Here is a 13,477-nt window from a genome sequence, read left to right as displayed (position 1 = left end):
CATCCTACATTGCCACTCACTGCCTATCCTAATTCAGACCCCCCGATTCACACCACCCCGTGATGTTTTTCTCACTCCTACTAGTGAATTTAATGTTACACACCCATACAATGCGCACCACCCCGCGATGTTTTTCAGATACCTATCTTACATTGCCACTGCATGTTTCCTGACCTCCACATGTTGACCACCCCGCGGTGCTTTTCTCCATCCTATATTGCCACTCATGCCTATCCTAATTCAGACCCTCCGATTCAAACCACCCCGCGATGTTTTTCTCACTCATACTAGTGAATATAATGTTACACACCCATACAATGCGCACCACCCCGCGATGTTTTTCTCAGTCCTACTGGTGAATGTAATGTTACACACCCATACAATGCGCACCACCCCGCGATGTTTTTCAGAAACCTATCCTACATTGCCACTGCATGTATCCTTACCTCCCATGTTGACCACCTGCGGTGCTTTTCTCCATCCTACATTGCCACTCACTGCCTATCCTAATTCAGACCCTCCGATTCACACCACCCCGTGATGTTTTTCTCACTCCTACTAGTGAATGTCATGTTACACACCCATACAATGCGCACCAACCCGCGATATTTTTCAGAAACCTATCCTATATTGCCACTTCATGTTTCCTGACCTCCACATGCTGACCACCCTGCGGTGCTTTTCTCCACCCTACATTGCCATTCACTGCCTATCCTATTTCAGACCCTCCGATTCACACCACCCCGCGATGTTTTTCTCACTCCTACTAGTGAATGTAATGTTACACACCCATACAATGCGCAGCACCCCACGATGTTTTTCAGAAACGTATCCTACATTGCCACTGCATGTTTCCTGACCTCCCCATGCTGACAACCCAGCGGTGCTTTTCTCCATCCTACATTGCCACTCACTGCATATCCTAATTCAGGCCGTCCAATTCAAACCACCCCATGATGTTTTTCTCACTCTTACTAGTGAATGTAATATTACACACCCATACAATGCGCACCACCCCCCGATGTTTTTCTCACTCCTACTAGAGAATGTAATGTTACACACCCATACAATGCGCCCAACCCCGCGATATTTTTCTCACTCCTACTAGTGAATGTAATGATAAACACCCATACAAAGTACACCACCCCGCGATGTTTTTCAGAAAAATATCCTACATTACCACTGCATGTTTCTTGACCTCCCCATGGTGACCACCCCTCGGTGCTTTTCTCCATCCTACATTGCCACTCACTGCATATCCTAATTCAGACCGTCCAATTCACACCACCCCGTGATGTTTTTCACACTCCTACTAGTGAATGTAATGTTACACACCAATACAATGCGCACCACCGTGCGATGTTTTTGAGATACCTATCCTACATTGCCACTGCATGTTTCCTGACCTCCCCATGCTGACCACCCCGTGATGCTTTTCTCCATCCTACATTGCCAATCACTGCCTATCCTAATTCAGACCCTCCGATTAAAACCACCCCGCAATGTTTTTCTCACTCCTAGTAGTGAATGTAATGTTTCACACCCATACAATGCGCACTACCCCGCGATGTTTTTCAGAAACCTATCCTACATTGCCACTGCATTTTTCCTGACCTCTCCATGCTGACCACCCCGCGGTGCTTTTCTCCATTCTACATTGCCACTCACTGCCTATCCTAATTCAGACCATCCGATTCACACCACCCCGTGATTTTTTTTCTCACTACTACTAGTGAATGTAATGTTACACACCCATACAATGCGCACCACCGCGTGATGTTTTTCAGAAACCTATCCTACATTGCCACTGCATGTTTCCTGACCTCCCCATGCTGACCACCCCGTGGTGCTTTTCTGAACCCTACATTGCCACTCACTGCCTATCCTAATTCAGACCGTCTTATTCAAACCACCCCGCAATGTTTTTCTCACTCCTACTAGTGAATGTAATGTTTCACACCCATACAATGCGCAAAACCCCACGATGTTTTTCAGAAACCTATCCTACATTGCCACTGTATCTTTCCTGACCTCCCCATGCTGACCACCCCATGGTGCTTTTCTCCATCCTACATTGCCACTCACTGCCTATCCTAATTCAGACCCTCCGATTCACACCACCCCGTTATGTTTTTCTCACTCCTACTGGTGAATGTAATGTTAAACACACATACAATGCGCACCACCCCGCGATGTTTTTCAGAAACCTATCCTACATTGGCACTGCATGTTTCCTGACCTCCCCATGCTGACCAGCCCGTGGTGCTTTTCTCCATACTACATTGCCACTCACTGCCTATCCTAATTCAGACCCCTCGATTCACACCACCCCGTGATGTTTTTCTCACTCCTATTAGTGAATTTAATGTTACACACCCATACAATGCGCACCACCCCGCGATGTTTTTCAGAAACCTATCCTACATTGCCACTTCATGCTTCCTGACCTCCCCATGCTGAACACCCCGCGGTGTTTTTCTCCATCCTACATTGCCACTCATTCCTATCCTAATTCAGACCCTCCGATTTAAACCACCCCGTGATGTTTTTCTCACTCCTACTAGTGAATATAATGTTACACACCCATACAATGCGCACCACCCTGCGATGTTTTTCTCAGTCCTCTAGTGAATGTAATGTTACACACCCATACAATGTGCACCACCCCGCGATGTTTTTCAGAAACCTATCCTACATTGCCACTGCATGTATCCTTACCTCCCATGCTGACCACCCCGCGGTGCTTTTCTCCATCCTACATTGCCACTCACTGCCTATCCTAATTCAGACCCTCTGATTCACACAACCCGGTGATGTTTTTCTCACTCCTACTAGTGAATGTAATGTTACACACCCATACAATGCGCACCAACCCGCGATGTTTTTCAGAAACCTATCCTACATTGCCTCTGCATGTTTCCTGACCTCTCCATGCTGAAAACCCCGCGGTGCTTTTCTCCATCCTACATTGCCACTCACTGCCTATACTAATTATGAACCTCTGATTCACACCACCCCGCGATGTTTTTCTCACTCCTACTAGTGAATGTAATGTTACACACCCATACAATGTGCACCACCCCACGATGTTTTTCAGAAATCCATCCTACATTGCCACTGCATGTTTCCTGACCTCCCCATGCTGACAACCCAGCGGTGCTTTTCTCCATCCTACATTGCCACTCACTGCATATCCTAATTCAGACCGTAAAATTCACACCACCCCATGATGTTTTTCTCACTCTTAGTAGTGAATGTAATATTACACACCCATACAATGCGCACCACCCCCCGATGTTTTTCTCACTCCTACTAGTGAATGTAATGTTACACACCCATACAATGCGCCCAACCCCGTGATGTTTTTCTCACTACTACCAGTGAATAAAATGATACACACCCATACAAAGCGCACCACCCCGCGATGTTTTTCAGAAACCTATCCTACATTGCCACTGCATGTTTCCTGACCTCCCCATGCTGACCACCCCGTGATGCTTTTCTCCATCCTACATTGCCACTCACTGCCTATCCTAATTCAGACCCTCCGATTCAAACCACCCCGCAATGTTTTTCACACTCCTACTAGTGAATGTAATGTTTCACACCCATACAATGTGCACCTCCCCGCGATGTTTTTCAGAAACCTATCCTACATTGCCACTGCATGTTTCCGGACCTCCGCATGCTGACAATCCCGCGGTGCTTTTCTCCATCCTACATTGCCACTGACTGCCTATCCTAATTCAGACCCTCCGATTCACACCACCCCGCGATGTTTTTCTCACTCCTACTAGTGAATGTAATGTTACACACCCATACAATGCGCACCACCCCGCGATGTTTTTCAGAAACCTATCATACATTGCCACTGCATTTTTCCTGACCTCCCCATGCTGACCACCCCGCAGTGCTTTTCTCCATCCTACATTGCCAGTCACTGCCTATCCTAATTCAGACCATCCGATTTACACCACCCCGTGATGTTTTTCTCACTCCTACTAGTGAATGTAATGTTATACTCCCATACAATGCGCACCACCCCGCGATGTTTTTCAGAAACCTATCCTACATTGCCACAGCATGTTTCCTGACCTCCCCATGCTGACCATCCCGCGGTGCTTTTCTCCATCCTACATTGCCACTCACTGTCTATTCTAATTCAGACCGTCTGATTCACACCACCCCGTGATGTTTTTCTCTCTCCTACTTGTGAATGTAAGGTTAAACACCAATACAATGCGCACAACCTCGCGATGTTTTTCAGAAACTTATCCTACTTTGCCACTGCATGTTTCCTGACCTCCCCATGCTGACCACCCAGTGGTGCTTTTCTCCATCCTACATTGCCACTCACTGCCTATCCTAATTCAGACCCTCCGATTCAAACCACCCCGCAATGTTTTTCTCACTCCTACTAGTGAATGTAATGTTTCACACCCATACAATGCACACCACATCGCGATGTTTTTCTCAGTCCTACTAGTGAATGTAATGTTACACACCCATACAATGCGCACCACCCCGCGATGTTTTTCAGAAACCTATCCTACATTGCCACTGCATGTATCCTTACCTCCCATGCTGACCACCCCGCGGTGCTTTTCTCCATCCTACATTGCCACTCACTGCCTATCCTAATTCAGACCCTCCGATTCACACCACCCCGCGATGTTTTTCTCACTCCTACTATTGAATGTAATGTTACACACCCATACAATGCGCACCACACCGCGATGTTTTTCAGAAACCTATCCTACATTGCCACTGCATTTTTCCTGACATCCCCATGCTGACCACCCCGCAGTGCTTTTCTCCATCCTACATTCCCACTCCCTGCCTATCCTAATTCAGACCCTCCGATTTACACCACCCCGTGATGTTTTTCTCACTCCTACTAGTGAATGTAATGTTACACACCCATACAATGCGCAAAACCCGCGATGTTTTTCTCACTCCTACTAGTGAATGTAATGTTATACTCCCATACAATGGGCACCACCCCGCGATGTTTTTCAGAAACCTATCCTACATTGCCACTTCATGTTTCATGACCTCCCCATGCAGACCACACCGCGGTGCTTTTATCCATCCTACATTGCCACTCACTGCCTATCGTAATTCAGACCCTCCGATTCACACCACCCCGCCATGTTTTTCCCACTCCTACTAGTGAATGTAATTTTACACACCCATACAATGCGCATCAGCCCGCGATGTTTTTCAGACACCTATCCTACATTGCCACTGCATGTTTCTTGACCTCCCCATGGTGACCACCCCGCGGTGCTTTTCTCCATCCTACATTGCAACTCACTGCATATCCTAATTCAGACCCTCCGAATCACACCACCCCATGATGTTTTTCTCACTCCTACTAGTGAATATAATGTTACACACCCATACGATGCGCACCACCACGCGATGTTTTTCAGAAAACTGTCTTGCATTGCTACTGCATGGTTCTTGTCCTCCCCATGCTGACCACCCCGCGTTGCTTTTCTCTATCCTACATTGCCACTCACTGCCTATCCTAATTCAGACCCTCCGATTCACACTACCCCACGATGTTTTTCTCACTCCTACTAGTGAATGTAATGTTACACACCCATACAATGCTCACCACCCCGCGATGTTTTTCAGAAACCTATCCTACATTGCCACAGCATGTTTCCTGACCTCCCCATGCTAACCATCCCGCGGTGCTTTTCTCCATCCTACATTGCCACTCACTGTCTATTCTAATTCAGACCGTCTGATTCACACCACCCCGTGAAGTTTTTCTCTCTCCTACTTGTGAATGTAAGGTTACACACCAATACAATGCGCACAACCTCGCGATGTTTTTCAGAAACCTATCCTACTTTGCCACTGCATGTTTCCTGACCTCCCCATGCTGACCACCCCGTGGTGCTTTTCTCCATCCTACATTGCCACTCACTGCCTATCCTAATTCAGACCCTCCGATTCAAACCACCCCGCAATGTTTTTCTCACTCCTACTAGTGAATGTAATGTTTCACACCCATACAGTGCACACCACACCGCGATGTTTTTCTCAGTCCTACTAGTGAATGTAATGTTACACACCCATACAATGCGCACCACCCCCCGATGTTTTTCTCACTCCTACTAGAGAATGTAATGTTACACACCCATACAATGCGCAGCACCCCACGATGTTTTTCAGAAACGTATCCTACATTGCCACTGCATGTTTCCTGACCTCCCCATGCTGACAACCCAGCGGTGCTTTTCTCCATCCTACATTGCCACTCACTGCATATCCTAATTCAGACCGTCCAATTCAAACCACCCCATGATGTTTTTCTCACTCTTACTAGTGAATGTAATATTACACACCCATACAATGCGCACCAACCCCCGATGTTTTTCTCACTCCTACTAGAGAATGTAATGTTACACACCCATACAATGGGCCCAACCCCGCGATGTTTTTCTCACTCCTACTAGTGAATGTAATGATAAACACCCATACAAAGCGCACCACCCCGCGATGTTTTTCAGAAAAATATCCTACATTGCCACTGCATGTTTCTTGACCTCCCCATGGTGACCACCCCTCGGTGCTTTTCTCCATCCTACATTGCCACTCACTGCATATCCTAATTCAGACCGTCCAATTCACACCACCCCGTGATGTTTTTCACACTCCTACTAGTGAATGTAATGTTACACACCAATACAATGCGCACCACCGTGCGATGTTTTTGAGATACCTATCCTACATTGCCACTGCATGTTTCCTGACCTCCCCATGCTGACCACCCCGTGATGCTTTTCTCCATCCTACATTGCCCTCACTGCCTATCCTAATTCAGACCCTCCGATTAAAACCACCCCGCAATGTTTTTCTCACTCCTAGTAGTGAATGTAATGTTTCACACCCATACAATGCGCACTACCCCGCGATGTTTTTCAGAAACCTATCCTACATTGCCACTGCATTTTTCCTGACCTACCCATGCTGACCACCCTGCGGTGCTTTTCTCCATCCTACATCGCCACTCACTGCCTATCCTAATTCAGACCATCCGATTCACACCACCCCGTGATTTTTTTTCTCACTACTACTAGTGAATGTAATGTTACACACCCATACAATGCGCACCACCGCGTGATGTTTTTCAGAAACCTATCCTACATTGCCACTGCATGTTTCCTGACCTCCCCATGCTGACCACCCCGTGGTGCTTTTCTGAACCCTACATTGCCACTCACTGCCTATCCTAATTCAGACCGTCTGATTCAAACCACCCCGCAATGTTTTTCTCACTCCTACTAGTGAATGTAATGTTTCACACCCATACAATGCGCACAACCCCACGATGTTTTTCAGAAACCTATCCTACATTGCCACTGTATCTTTCCTGACCTCCCCATGCTGACCACCCCATGGTGCTTTTCTCCATCCTACATTGCCACTCACTGCCTATCCTAATTCAGACCCTCCGATTCACACCACCCCGTGATGTTTTTCTCACTCCTACTGGTGAATGTAATGTTAAACACACATACAATGCGCACCACCCCGCGATGTTTTTCAGAAACCTATCCTACATTGGCACTGCATGTTTTCTGACCTCCCCATGCTGACCAGCCCGTGGTGCTTTTCTCCATACTACATTGCCACTCACTGCATATCCTAATTCAGACCGTCCAATTCACACCACCCTATGATGTTTTTCTCACTCCTACTAGTGAATGTAATGTTACACACCCATACAATGCGCACCACCCTGCGATGTTTTTCTCAGTCCTACTAGTGAATGTAATGTTACACACCCATACAATGTGCACCACCCCACGATGTTTTTCAAAAACCTATCCTACATTGCCACTGCATGTTTCCTGACCTCCCCATGCTGACAACCCAGCGGTGCTTTTCTCCATCCTACATTGCCAGTCACTGCCTATCCTAATTCAGACCCTCCGATTTACACCACCCCGTGATGTTTTTCTCACTCCTACTAGTGAATGTAATGTTACATACCCATACAATGCGCACAACCCCGCGATGTTTTTCTCACTCCTACTAGTGAATGTAATGTTATACTCCCATACAATGCGCACCACCCCGCGATGTTTTTCAGAAACCTATCCTACATTGCCACAGCATGTTTCCTGACCTCCCCATGATGACCATCCCGCGGTGCTTTTCTCCATCCTACATTGCCACTCACTGTCTATTCTAATTCAGACCGTCTGATTCACACCACCCCGTGATGTTTTTCTCTCTCCTACTTGTGAATGTAAGGTTAAACACCAATACAATGCGCACAACCTCGCGATGTTTTTCAGAAACCTATCCTACTTTGCCACTGCATGTTTCCTGACCTCCCCATGCTGACCACCCCGTGGTGCTTTTCTCCATCCTACATTGCCACTCACTGCCTATCCTAATTCAGACCCTCCGATTCAAACCACCCCGCAATGTTTTTCTCACTCCTACTAGTGAATGTAATGTTTCACACCCATACAATGCACACCACACCGCGATGTTTTTCTCAGTCCTACTAGTGAATGTAATGTTACACACCCATACAATGCGCACCACCCCGCGATGTTTTTCAGAAACCTATCCTACATTGCCACTGCATGTATCCTTACCTCCCATGCTGACCACCCCGCGGTGCTTTTCTCCATCCTACATTGCCACTCACTGCCTATCCTAATTCAGACCGTCCGATTCACACCACCCCGCGATGTTTTTCTCACTCCTACTATTGAATGTAATGTTACACACCCATACAATGCGCACCACACCGCGATGTTTTTCAGAAACCTATCCTACATTGCCACTGCATTTTTCCTGACATCCCCATGCTGACCACCCCGCAGTGCTTTTCTCCATCCTACATTCCCACTCCCTGCCTATCCTAATTCAGACCTTCCGATTTACACCACCCCGTGATGTTTTTCTCACTCCTACTAGTGAATGTAATGTTACACACCCATACAATGCGCAAAACCCGCGATGTTTTTCTCACTCCTACTAGTGAATGTAATGTTATACTCCCATACAATGGGCACCACCCCGCGATGTTTTTCAGAAACCTATCCTACATTGCCACTTCATGTTTCATGACCTCCCCATGCAGACCACACCGCGGTGCTTTTATCCATCCTACATTGCCACTCACTGCCTATCGTAATTCAGACCCTCCGATTCACACCACCCCGCCATGTTTTTCCCACTCCTACTAGTGAATGTAATTTTACACACCCATACAATGCGCATCAGCCCGCGATGTTTTTCAGACACCTATCCTACATTGCCACTGCATGTTTCTTGACCTCCCCATGGTGACCACCCGCGGTGCTTTTCTCCATCCTACATTGCAACTCACTGCATATCCTAATTCAGACCCTCCGAATCACACCACCCGGTGATGTTTTTCTCACTCCTACTAGTGAATATAATGTTACACACCCATACGATGCGCACCACCCCGCGATGTTTTTCAGAAAACTGTCTTGCATTGCCACTGCATGGTTCTTGTCCTCCCCATGCTGACCACCCCGCGTTGCTTTTCTCTATCCTACATTGCCACTCACTGCCTATCCTAATTCAGACCCTCCGATTCACACTACGCCACGATGTTTTTCTCACTCCTACTAGTGAATGTAATGTTACACACCCATACAATGCGCACCACCCCGCGATGTTTTTCAGAAACCTATCCTACATGGCCACAGCATGTGTCCTGAGCTCCCCATGCTGACCATCCCGCGGTGCTTTTCTCAATCCTACATTGCCACTCACTGTCTATTCTAATTCAGACAGTCTGATTCACACCACCCCGTGAAGTTTTTCTCTCTCCTACTTGTGAATGTAAGGTTACACACCAATACAATGCGCACAACCTCGCGATGTTTTTCAGAAACCTATCCTACTTTGCCACTGCATGTTTCCTGACCTCCCCATGCTGACCACCCCGTGGTGCTTTTCTCCATCCTACATTGCCACTCACTGCCTATCCTAATTCAGACCCTCCGATTCAAACCACCCCGCAATGTTTTTCTTACTCCTACTAGTGAACGTAATGTTTCACACCCATACAATGCACACCACACCGCGATGTTTTTCTCAGTCCTACTAGTGAATGTAATGTTACACACCCATACAATGCGCACCACCCCGCGATGTTTTTCAGAAACCTATCCTATATTGCCACTGCATGTATCCTTACCTCCAATGCTGACCACCCCGCGGTGCTTTTCTCCATCCTACATTGCCACTCACTGCCTATCCTAATTCAGACCCTCCCATTCACACCACCCCGTGATGTTTTTCTCACTCCTACTAGTGAATGTAATGTTATACAACCATACAATGCGCACCAACCCGCGATGTTTTTCAGAAACCTATCCTACATTGCCACTGCATGTTTCCTGACCTCCCCATGCTGAGCACCCCGCGGTGCTTTTCTCCATCCTACATTGCCATTCACTGCCTATCCTATTTCTGACCCTCCGATTCACACCACCCCGCGATGTTTTTCTCACTCCTACTAGTGAATGTAATGTTACACACCCATACAATCGCAGGACCCCGCGATGTTTTTATGAAACCTATCCTACATTGCCTCTGCATGTTTCCGGACCTCTCCATGCTGAAAACCCCGCGGTGCTTTTCTCCATCCTACATTGCCACTCACTGCCTATACTAATTATGAACCTCTGATTCACACCACCCCGCGATGTTTTTCTCACTCCTACTAGTGAATGTAATGTTACACACCCATACAATGCGCAGCACCAAACGATGTTTTTCAGAAACGTATCCTACATTACCACTGCATGTTCACTCACCTCCCCATGCTGACAACCCAGCGGTGCTTTTCTCCATCCTACATTGCCACTCACTGCATATCCTAATTTAGACCGTAAAATTCACACCACCCCATGATGTTTTTCTCACTCTTACTAGTGAATGTAATATTACACCCCCATACAATGCGCACCACCCCCCGATGTTTTTCTCACTCCTACTAGTGAATGTAATGTTACACACCCATACAATGCGCCCAACCCCTTGATGTCTTTCTCACTCCTACCAGTGAATGTAATGATACACACCCATACAAAGCGCACCACCCCGCGATGTTTTTCAGAAACCTATCCTACATTGCCACTGCATGTTTCTTGACCTCCCCATGGTGACCACCCCGCGGTGCTTTTCTCCATCCTACATTGCCACTCACTGCTTATCCTAATTTAGGCCGTCCGATTCACACCACCCCGTGATGTTTTTCACACTCATACTAGTGAATGTAATGTTACACACCAATACAATGCGCACCACTGCGCGATGTTTTTCAGAAAACTATCCTACATTGCCACTGCATGTTTCCTGACCTCCCCATGCTGACGACCCCGTGATGCTTTTCTCCATCCTACATTGCCACTCACTGCCTATCCTAATTCAGACCCTTCGATTCAAACCACCCCGCAATGTTTTTCTCACTCCTACTAGTGAATGTAATGTTTCACACCCATACAATGCGCACCACCATGCGATGTTTTTCAGAAACCTATCCTACATTGCCACTGCATGTTTCCTGACCTCCCCATGCTGACCACCCCGTGATGCTTTTCTCCATCCTACATTGCCACTCACTGCCTATCCTAATTCAGACTCTCCGATTCAAACCACCCCGCAATGTTTTTCACACTCCTACTAGTGAATGTAATGTTATACTCCCATACAATGCGCACCACCCCGCGATGTTTTTCAGAAACCTATCCTACATTGCCACAGCATGTTTCCTGACCTCCCCATGCTGACCATCCCGCGGTGCTTTTCTCCATCCTACATTGCCACTCACTGTCTATTCTAATTCAGACCGTCCGATTCACACCACCCCGTGATGTTTTTCTCTCTCCTACTTGTGAATGTAAGGTTAAACACCAATACAATGCGCACAACCTCGCGATGTTTTTCAGAAACCTATCCTACTTTGCCACTGCATGTTTCCTGACCTCCCCATGCTGACCACCCCGTGGTGCTTTTCTCCATCCTACATTGCCACTCACTGCCTATCCTAATTCAGACCCTCCGATTCAAATCACCCCGCAATGTTTTTCTCACTCCTACTAGTGAATGTAATGTTTCACACCCATACAATGCACAGCACACCGCGATGTTTTTCTCAGTCCTACTAGTGAATGTAATGTTACACACCCATACAATGCGCACCACCCTGCGATGTTTTTCAGAAACCTATCCTATATTGCCACTGCATGTATCCTTACCTCCCATGCTGACCACCCCGCGGTGCTTTTCTCCATCCTACATTGCCACTCACTGCCTATCCTAATTCAGACCCTCCCATTCACACCACCCCGTGATGTTTTTCTCAGTCCTACTAGTGAATGTAATGTTATACAACCATACAATGCGCACCAACCCGCGATGTTTTTCAGAAACCTATCCTACATTGCCACTGCATGTTTCGTGACCTCCCCATGCTGAGCACCCCGCGGTGCTTTTCTCCATCCTACATTGCCATTCACTGCCTATCCTATTTCTGACCCTCCGATTCACACCACCCCGCGATGTTTTTCTCACTCCTACTAGTGAATGTAATGTTACACACCCATACAATCGCAGGACCCCGCGATGTTTTTATGAAACCTATCCTACATTGCCTCTGCATGTTTCCTGACCTCTCCATGCTGAAAACCCCGCGGTGCTTTTCTCCATCCTACATTGCCACTCACTGCCTATACTAATTATGAACCTCTGATTCACACCACCCCGCGATGTTTTTCTCACTCCTACTAGTGAATGTAATGTTACACACCCATACAATGCGCAGCACCCCACGATGTTTTTCAGAAACGTATCCTACATTACCACTGCATGTTCACTCACCTCCCCATGCTGACAACCCAGCGGTGCTTTTCTCCATCCTACATTGCCACTCACTATATATCCTAATTCAGACCGTAAAATTCACACCACCCCATGATGTTTTTCTCACTCTTACTAGTGAATGTAATATTACATCCCCATACAATGCGCACCACCCCCCGATGTTTTTCTCACTCCTACTAGTGAATGTAATGTTACACACCCATACAATGCGCCCAACCCCGTGATGTCTTTCTCACTCCTACCAGTGAATGTAATGATACACACCCATACAAAGCGCACCACCCCGCGATGTTTTTCAGAAACCTATCCTACATTGCCACTGCATGTTTCTTGACCTCCCCATGGTGACCACCCCGCGGTGCTTTTCTCCATCCTACATTGCCACTCACTGCATATCCTAATTTAGGCCGTCCGATTCACACCACCCCGTGATGTTTTTCACACTCATACTAGTGAATGTAATGTTACACACCAAAGAATGCGCACCACTGCGCGATGTTTTTCAGAAAATTATCCTACATTGCCACTGCATGTTTCCTGACCTCCCCATGCTGACGACCCCGTGATGCTTTTC

This window comes from Cavia porcellus, unplaced genomic scaffold (assembly GCF_034190915.1).
Source record: "Cavia porcellus strain 051 isolate PalLab524CR breed Dunkin Hartley unplaced genomic scaffold, mCavPor4.1 scaffold_11, whole genome shotgun sequence".
NCBI lineage: Eukaryota > Metazoa > Chordata > Mammalia > Rodentia > Caviidae > Cavia > Cavia porcellus.
Note: the sequence above shows the minus strand (reverse complement) of the source record.